Source organism: Mobula birostris, chromosome 14 (genome assembly GCF_030028105.1).
Source record: "Mobula birostris isolate sMobBir1 chromosome 14, sMobBir1.hap1, whole genome shotgun sequence".
NCBI lineage: Eukaryota > Metazoa > Chordata > Chondrichthyes > Myliobatiformes > Myliobatidae > Mobula > Mobula birostris.
In genome coordinates this window covers 14,977,713-14,988,141 of record NC_092383.1, presented here as the reverse complement: position 1 = coordinate 14,988,141, position 10,429 = coordinate 14,977,713, and the positions used below count along the sequence as shown (strand labels likewise).

At 40.3% G+C, this 10,429-nt stretch overlaps 1 pseudogene; it reads right to left on the bottom strand.

Moving 5' to 3' along the window:
• Positions 1–264: 264 nt before the first annotated feature.
• On the bottom strand, positions 265–9,768 carry LOC140209720 (UDP-glucuronosyltransferase 2A2 pseudogene; annotated as a pseudogene).
• Between the last annotated feature and the right edge of the window lie 661 nt (positions 9,769–10,429).

The window sequence follows — 10,429 nt, the reverse complement described above, 5'->3', positions numbered from 1 at the left end:
TTCCTCTTCAGATCACTTGATATTGCTGCCCATTTGTCTGCAGATGATATGGGTAAATACATTTTCGCTGCTCATTGTAAACTATTTGTTCTGTACTGCAATCAGCATCAAAGATACATTTGACAATGAACTTTGACCTTTTTTGCATAACTTTTAGATCAAAATTTCACTAGGATTCATGAGTGATAAAATTAATTTGACCGACATGAAGAATCACTAAAATCAAACACCTTTCAAAAGAATATTTCTTTATTCTTAGATCAGCTGAATTAGTTTGTTTTCTCTTACACCTCTGGTCGCTTTATTCTTTTGCATCCCCTGTTTTCCCAGCGAAATATGAATCAGCTAGTTACAATTCTTTTATGCATATCAAAGCACAAAGTCTATTATATAATGTGATTTATTCTCAAAATAGCCTTTGCTAAATTCATGAATTCTGGAAAGAAGGTTCCATGGATTAACTTCAGGGAAAAAAAGATCAATCAATTATAAAGAGCATAAAACACCATATCCCAACACAAGATAATGTAACCTCACTCAGTCTTTTGCTTTCTTCTACATTGTCAAACTGGTCAAAAATAAGAGGCATGCCAATCACTGGCACCCCGTGGTAGATGGCCTCGTAATTGCCATTGGTACCACCATGAGAAATGAAGACTCGTGTGATGGGGTGTCCCAGAAGGTCGGTCTGAGGGATCCATTTTGTCAGTAGTGTATTATTACCTATATTGGGAAGGATTTCCCCATCATATTTCCAAATAACCTTCTGGGGTACTTGAGCGAATGCCTCAGCTATTTCCATTGTAATCTGCTTTGGTAAGGAATCAATAAGGGATCCTAATGACATGATAATAAGTCCATGCTTCCCTGAGCTTTGAACAAATTCTTCAAACTCTGCCACTAGTGGTCGGGCTGGTTTACACTGGAAGCCTCCAATGTAGACAATATTTGGCATGGTGGGTCTTGGAAATTCAAATACAAAATCGACTCTCATCAGCAACACATCAGCCCTCAAGAGAAGTGTTTGGATGTCTGTGTCTGGTCCCAGATGTCGATGACAGATTTCATTATAAATTGGGTATATAAATAATTCTGAGATGACTAGCTGAATAAGATGGTGCACAATGTTGTCTGTTCTTTGGGGAAAATTCATTTTATCTGTAAAGTGTGTGTCTGCATATGGGATGTAAGAAAGTGGCAATGGGGCAAAATGAGAACGAGCTTCTCCAATAATATCCCATCGAATATTATACACCATCGGGACTTTTAAATAATAGGCAAGCATTGGACCAGCAACTAAAATAGGATCTGTAAGCAATATCTCAAAATTTGCATTTTTAAGTTGGTTTAAAAAGCTTTTGTTTTCAAATATTACCCTGGTTTTATTCTGAAACAGGCTATGTAAATAATACATGAAAGCACTTGAAGATAACTGCAACTTAATTTTGCCCCATGTTGTCCAACCATTTTGCAAGCATTCCAATGAATTTTGCACAAACAATTCAATAGGATTAGATCGTTCAATGTATTTTTTTCTTTTTCAGTCGTTATGATTTCGAAGAGATCTGGTCTTTCTTTTATATACAAACTTGATGAGTAAGAAAGCACTGTGATATTGTGTCCATGTTCTTTTAGTTTTTCTATTAGTATCTCCATATTGACCCAATGACTTCCATCCACGGGCACAACCAATATTTTAGCCCCTTGTGTGACTGGACAAGGCAGCATGATGAAAATGCTAAGAATACATGCAATCTGCAATCTGCCTTTCCATCCAGGACTATCCGTCTTGAAAGTAGCTGATCACACCGATCCTGTTGTAGAATTGATTAGAAATGTTGGTAAGCATAATAATAAATAAGCAACAAAAATATTTTACATGTAGTTGTGTGTTTTCTTGTCGCCACTTTAACTCTAATCACTGTATGGACACTCCCGGTTGTAGCTGAATTTGAACGACATACAACATACAAATATAATTTGGAAGCAGAACTCATCTGCACAACTAGGTCACCTTTCTGGTTCAAGGGTGACAAGTTACAACAGGGATAGTGAGCAACAGGTTCTTTTCCTGAGCTCAAAGAGCAAGACTTTGCATTGCAAATACCAGAGTAAAGCCTGATTTATACTTGTGCGCACGGGCTACGCCGCAGACCTGATTTATACTTCTGCGATGCCCTACGCCGTAGCGAGCATGCATTGTTGTGTCTGCATCGCTCTGCAATTTACAGCCAAAATGCTAGTTGGCAGTGGGGTTTCTATGCCACTGTGCTGAGTTTCTTCCTGAGAGACATGGGCGAGGAAATGCATTTCAAATTTTATCGGATGTCGGCAGGTAGATTTGACGATTTGGTTCATTGTCCCCAACCATTTCTTTCGCATCAGTGTATAGACATGGCGAAGTAAAACAACTGGAAATGCGTAGGAGGAAATGCGATGCTACCAAGCGGACCAATCACAGTTATTCCAGTCTGCATCACCGCGACGCGTGAGTTATTTTTTGGGGAGGTGCACATCACCCTGCGGCGTCGGCTACGCGGTACATCTGGCATACAATTGCGCGTGAAGTACAAATCAGGTTTTACGAGGAGTGGTGGAATGGAAAATTCTGACTTTTTATGCCCCATAGCAACAAATCCTGATCAGGAATGTATATCTTCCACCACAAAGACCTGAGATTCCCACTGTTACATTTTCTGGTTTGGGATATCTTGTAATGTTTGTTCATTTCATCCTCTCAAAGTGAGAATGGGGGAAAATCTGAGTTATACAGCCTGTAACATTAAAACATAGGTAGCTATCCTAGGACAGGCCATATTTTGAAGTTTGTGCTGAATTTGTGGTGATATCGTTAAACCACAAAGATAAGGAAGCTGTAAATTTGAGCTTCATCGATATACACTCAGAGGTCACTTTGTTAGGAACACCTATACACCTGCTCTTTAATACAAATATCGAATCCAGCTTAAGACAGTGCGGCTGAGGGTGAGCAACGACTTCATTGTGGTTTTCAAAGTAAGAAATAAAACTAAATATTTTCTTAATAACGTATTTCCTATAAATATTCATGGTACACGGTCACTGTAAACAATGAGAAAGCAAGGCTGAGTTGAAGGTCGAAGTGTGCATACAGGAGGAAGGACAAGGCACGTTCAGACAGAGTCAGAGTCGAAGCAAGCGGAGTGGAGGAGACTCAGAGCCCTTGCACCGAAACCGGTAGTGAGAGATTTGCTCGATCTAAGCATCGGACTAATTTGGAAATATTAGGCATGGGCTGAAGTATGGCGGGTAGAGGGAGGAGGAAGCAGTGAGGGGGGGGGGGCGGTGTCTAGGCTCAGAGTGTATCGATGCAGCTGGTCCCAGACTTTGAGAGAGGAATGAACCGATCTTCGGAGGATTTAAACGCCAGGCCAGATGATTAATAAGGCAGGGTGTCAGGACTGGAGTCAAGGATGGGCCAGTTCTGCTTGCCGCTCTGCACCGTTGACTCCACTCTTCTCTGAACCCACAGTAGTTTGTATGTCTTACACTGTATTGCTGCCAAAAACAACACATTTCACAACATATGTTAGTGATAATAAACCTGATTCAGATTCTGGAATTGCATTAAAATGATATTGATACAATTGTCCCATTAAGCCTACATAAAGTCTGGCCATTGTGATAATTAACACTCTTCCCTCCATCCCAATCTTCAGACTATCTATCCGAAGACCTCATTGATGTCCTGGGTCTACAACAAATAGGTAATCTGCGGACAACTGTCACGTGACTGATCATACTGCAGGCTGAACCTGCTTGGCTGATGTTATACAATGCGAGTTCATAATATCAATCTTTTCTGTGAAATAGACTGGACAGTGACAAAACACAATGTGCGCTCGCAGGACTGGACCCAAGTGTGGAGGAACTGCGGACTCTCTCTTTCACAGTGTTTACGGTCACTGGCTCAACCGAGGACCAGCGGACAGCAGGCTCGTCACTCGACTCCGGAGCGGAGGAAAGTCAGATGCCCATAAAGAGACAGAAACAAGAAGGTAGGCATGGGAACATCAACAGAGCCTCAGAAGGACAACTGAGCAACACCATGTTCTCCATAACATAGTAGAATTCTGCTAATGAGATAACTAGAGACCCTTCTAAATAATTATAGAATGTAGGAAACATATGCCATTCACATTTAGCTTGACAAGATTAAAAAAAAGAACGAGGGCTTAATGGCTCTAGTTGAGATAACAGTTAGTAAATACAGGTGCTTGAAAAACTAGAAGATCAGCATTCTGCAGCAAACTGTAGAGGTCTGCTGGGCACATGACCATAATTACTTCCATGGACATTTTCTGTCCTGTTTGTCACTGAGTGGTGGTTAGATTGGTAAAGATCCTGATGCACAAGGACCATAGTTAATATGTTTCTTCAATTTGAAGCCCAGGGAGCTGATATGAACCTTCTCGATGATATCTCTAAAGATCATTGTCCCTAAGACATCTTCTTTATGACATGTTTCCAAGGGCACATCTAACATAATGGAGTTGATGAATCCCCATTCTCATCATAAGAAATATTTACGAATGTAAGAGCTATTGCTTCAAATGCTTGTTCAATTTCAATCTGTTTCATTGAACATTCACGTTAAAAAGCATAGAACATACAACACCACACCAGTACAGACCTTTGGCCCATGATGTTGTGATGATCTTCTAACCAACTCTAAGATTAAATTGCTAACCATTCCTTCCTATCCAGGAATTTCTTAAGTCCCCTTAATGTATCTCGCGCTGAGCTCAGCTGAAGGAAAAGCTTTTTAAAATCTCCCATTCTCACTTCAAGTCTAGACTCCATGGCTTCTGCTTCTTCTTGTTGAAGCTTCTTTTGAGCCGAAGCCTCCACTCCCCACTCTGATTCTGCCTGCTCCCAAAATGGCTGCTCCACTTATACAGACCTTTAATTTATTTACCCTTGCCAAATGCATAGTTACTCAAGCAATTCACAACCTTGCTAACTTGGTTCAAGCTTTTCAAATCTCCCACTTCTTGCGACAAGCGAAGGTTCCTGCTACCCAAAACTAAGCAGAAGGTACTGTCAAGCCATACCTTTTCAAATCTTCTGCTTCTTGTGACAAACAATAGCTCCTCCCATTCTAAACAGAACAAAAATTATTATTAATAATAATAATGAAGCCTTATTATTCCTCTTTTTAACTATACATTTACTTATATTTAGTAACTTGTACTAAACTTCAGGGGTTGATGATCATGCTGCCTTACTTTTCTTTCCAGGTTCATGGCTATCGGACGAAGAAGAATTGCAGAGTTGTATACTTTGATAATAAATGACTCTTTGAACTTTTGAACCTTTAGATGAATGTGTTTCTGGAAAACAATAAATTTCATGACATATGTCAGAGACAATAACCTGACACAGTGGATAGCAATCTTATAATAAGTGATGCTGCTTTTCTATGATATTATATTAATTGTTAGAGTATGTTTTATCTATTGATATTGAAAGCCTGCTATTGTTTTCTATCCATTTTTCCCTTTGAGAATGGGTGATGACTTGCCTCCATGAACCACTACACTCCTTTTGGAGAAGGCAGTCCCACAATTTTGTTGAAAGGGTAGCTTTAGGGTTTAGAATCAACAATGATGAAGTAATGAGAATATATTGCCAGGTATGGTCAATATTCGATTTAAAGGAGAAATTATGGCTAGTGGTAATCCATGCGCCCAAGCTCTTTCTCCTCGGTGGTACAGGTCAAGAGTTTAGGAGGTGGTGTTTGAGCAGCCTATGCAAGTACACACAAGTGCATTACATAATTGGCTGAAAAGAGCAAATGAAATGGACTACCTAGTTCTTGAAAAAATTGAGATTCTTAGGAGCTGTTGGAAACATATTTATCTAAGCTAGGAAGAAGTATTCCATCATGCTTTGGACCTGATCCTGTTCAGTCTTTCAGGTATCAGAAAGTAAAATGCATGCAGAAGGTACACAGTTTCTTGCATGCTCTTGTACACACATCATTTATGCATGGGTTCAATTGAATGTCTTTTCATTGGAAAATGCCACTGATGGTGCATATCAACAGTTAGATTCTTGTTTCACATTGTCAGTGCACAGTTCCTTACTAGCACAAATATTAACAGCAAAAGGGATACTGTAACTGTTTTGATTTTTTTGATACAAGTTTAACAAAATTTAAAATCTACAGATTTTCTTGGTTTCACAGAAAATTATGTTATCTTTTTATTATTTTCCCTGTAAGTTCTGATGTTTTAAATCTACAGTTTAAAACTTTTTAATGGAAATATCATAAATAAATATGTTTGAGAAACATTATAGAGGGGGTTTCCTTCAGGAACAACTGCAATTGTTGTAGATTACCTTTAATATTGCCCAATATGAATTGACTCAATTAATTTTCTTCTGTAAATATAAAGCCTTGTCATAGCTTCTGAAATTTGCTCCACCGAGCCACCCATGAGCTCCTAGTCCTCAAATACATCAAAGTAACAGAGTAAAATTGAAAAAGAAATGTCAACATTGCAGATGACAATGAAAAATAAACCATTGTTTGAAGAAAACCTCATAGGAGAACGGAAGTGGATGAAAGGCTGCAGCGCACACTTACACATGCGTGCGTGAAACAGTGCATAGATGTATGCACACATACAGTATATGGAGACGTGGAAAGAAGTTTGCGTCATTGGATTATAATGCCACAAATTGGAATAATTATACAGAAACCAACAGAGTAGATGGTAAATTTAAGTTACTAATCTGGAGTGAATTAAAAAAAGTCTGGAATGGAACTAAGACCATGAAGCCTTGTAATTGTTATTCCAATTTCTCTTGCCTCCATTCTAATAGACATGGATCAGAAATATAGCAACGTGGATCAGAGTCAACCCATTATGATAAGAAATCAGCTCTGCAATTCACAAATCAGCAATGTGATGATGATCCTAGCATAAGTTAATCAAACAGGAATGTATTCTTCATACGTATCTCCATCTTTAATGATGCCACTGGATCAGGGGAAAGAAAAAAACCGAAGCATTTGTAACAGTTGGGAATGCTAAGAGAAATTTCAGTTTTAATTCCCTCTTGAAGCTCCTGCCATCACAGCTACCAGTCCCAGCCTGATATTATGCTGGATTTTGACCTGAAACACTGACAGTTCCTTTCCCCCAGCAAAGACCTGCTGTGTTCATTCAGCAGATTATTTATTCCAGTTATCCTCAGCCATTGAAAAAGAAATGTCAACATAACAGATCACAATGAAAAATAAACCATTGTTTGAAATAAATATGATCTGTGAACTAAAGTTGATGAAAAGTAGGAGTACACACTTACTAAACCTACTTACACATGTATGTATGTATACACACAGTAGCACATATATGTATATATACATTCATATATAGAGAGTGGTGTATGCATACAGTTCATACATATATGGAGTGAGAGATTCACTGCTCTTCAATTATATCAAGTAATGAATGGCAACGCTTGAAACAGTAGAGGCTACGTGATCAGACAACACTCCAGTTATTGGTAAGGTTCATACTGTGTAAGTGCCAGGCAATGAGCATTTCAAACAAGAGCCCAACTAAATTCTCTTTGACTTTCATTGGCAGTATCACTGCAAAATCCTTCAACATCTGCATTCTGGATTACTGGATTTGTTCCCTGACTCGTGAGAAATACTTCTATACATGTGAATAGTGGAAACAAAAATTATTCAGAATTTATTCAAGCATATTTATTTACGATCCAGCAGCGTCTATCAGAGGAAGTACAGTCAACGTACTTTTCAAAGTGGGAGGGAGAGGGGGAGACCCGAAATGATAGGAGAAGACAGGAAGGGGAGGGATGAAGCCAAGAGCTGGAAAGTTGATTGGCAAAAGGGATACAGAGTTGGAGAAGGGGAAGGATCATGGGACAGGAGGCCTAGGGAGAAAGAAAGGGGAAGGGGAGCCCAGAGGAAGATGGAGAGCAGGCAAGGAGTGATTGTGAGAGGGACAGAGAGAGAAGAAAAATAAATAGCATCTTCCTATAGATGCTGCCTGGCCTGCTGTGTTCCAGCAGCATTTTGTGTGTGTTGCTTGCATTTCCAGCATCTGCAGATTTACTCGCATTTGCATATTTATGATCCATGCCTTTTGATGTAAGCACAAAAAATTCTATCTATCCAATCTCTGAGGCCTCTGAATAGTTTTAAAGCCTCACCATATCATACCTCGGCCTTCTCTTTTCTTGGCTTAATTGGCTCAAGTTATATTTGATGGTGCAATTGTTTCAACGGTCCTCAATTCTTCACTTTTTTTTTTATCTCTGTTAATACCAAATGTAATCCCCTGGTTAAGATTTTTACTGTTATGTTGTAGCTATATTATTTTAGCAATTTTGTAAGAGCAGTCTGTTCTGCTTTCAGCCTGTTTGGGTTTCAGCTAAAATAAGGGACTTTGTTGTTCAACTTAGAAATGTTGCATCAGCCGAATAAGATGGTGGAATTGGGACAAGGTTCTAGAGAACGCTGGGCAGAGAGGTTTTAGTGCTGGACACTGTTGTGAGTTGAGCTCTTTTTGTCAGGAGTTGGGAGGACAGTACAGAAAATGTTTTGTTCAGAAGAATGACTTCAAGGAGGAGGGCGTGGGGGTGGGGTGGTAAAGATGTCTGTGCTGGGATCCAGTTGGAAGTAGCCGAGGTTTCGGAAAATTTTGAATTTTGTGCTGGTCGCGGAGGTTTGTAGAGTGGTAGGTAAGGACAAGAGGAACTCTATCCTGGTAAGGTAGCGGGAGGATGGGGTAAAAGCAGACATAACTGGAATGGAAAAGATGCTTTTCAGGGCAGCGTTGATGATGGAAGAAAGGAAGCGCCTTTCTTTGAAAAGGAGGACATCTTCGTTCCAGAATGAAGCTTCATCCTGAGAGCAGATGCGGCGGAGACGGAGGAATTGAGAGAAGGGGAGGGCGTTTTGAGAAGGAGCGGAGTGGGACAAGGTATAGTCCAGGCAGCTGTGAGAGTCCATTGCTTTATAATAGACATCGGTGGATAAGCTATCTCCAGAGATAGAAACAGCGAGATCGAGAAAGGGACGTGTCGGAAATGGAACAGGTGAACTTGAGGGCGGGATGGAAGTTGGAGGCAAAGTGGGTAAAATCGATGAGTTTAGCACGGCTGCAGGAAGCAGCACCAATGCTGTCGTCGATATTGCGTAAGAGAAGTACGGGACGGGCTTGGAACATCGACTACTCCACGTACCCGACAAACCGGCAGGCTATGCTGGGACCCATGCGAGCGGCGGAAGTTCCGGAGCATTATTTGCTGGACGCGGAGGCGCCCTCCCCCCCCACCCCCACCACCACCCCTCACTTTCTGCTCTCCCCAGGGATCGCTTCCTACGCGACACTCTTGTCCATTCCCTTCATGAGGCAGACATTGTGGACTCTTGCTGAGCGGGCACTGGAAATCAGAACTTCGTTCCCTAACATATTCCCTGGGGTGGTAACTTTAACATGTTTCTGACTATTGCAGTGAAAACTTACTCAGCTTCAAGCTGCTTTTAAAATGCATCCAAAAATTACCTGGATTGGAGACGTAATTGTAATTCTACACTTACCCGTAAAGAACTCCTTGCCAGTAACAGGAAGTTTTTCTCTGATGCTGTTGTGATTCAGCAAAGCAAAGCGAGCTGAAATATTCTGCTGTAAGGGAAAAAGTCCAGGAGATTGGATAATACTCAGTGTCATGTGTTCGCTTTCAATTCAGTCCTGCCGAATGTTTCAACCAGTATGAACAACTTTGTTAGGCTTGTATCCGCTGAGTCAAAACAAAGTCCAAGTCCAGTTTATTGTCAAATGCGCCAGTACATGCTTGCACAGGCGCAACGAAAAACTTACTTTCAAACAGCATTACAGGCATATACAGCAGCGTTCACAAACATAAATTAAACCTAGATTTAAACTCAACTCTGTAATTCCACATTTCCATGAACATAAGCATATAAACAAACTTTTAAAGTAACTTTCTTGCGACTTTATTGATATTGGTTTAATGAAAATCAACGTTTCCCAGGAATTTTGGGTCAGGAAGCTTCTAATATCCCATAGTTACCTAAATTTTAGTTGTATCGCTGCTGTGGAGGGATTTGAATTCTGACCACTTTTATTTAGACTAACACACACTAAATGCTGGAGGAACTCAGCAGTCCATTATAGCAGAGGTATCCAGCCTGGGGCCCATGAATCCCTTGCTTAATGGTATTGGTCCATCGCATAAAAAGTGTTGGGAACACCTGATCTATGGAGAAGAATAAACATCGACATTTTGTGCCCAGATGAGTTATTAGGATACCCACTTGAGGAAGGAGAGGTGTGGGTGTGATTCCGTGACTATGACATTAGTGTAGTTGGACCAGTGGCGA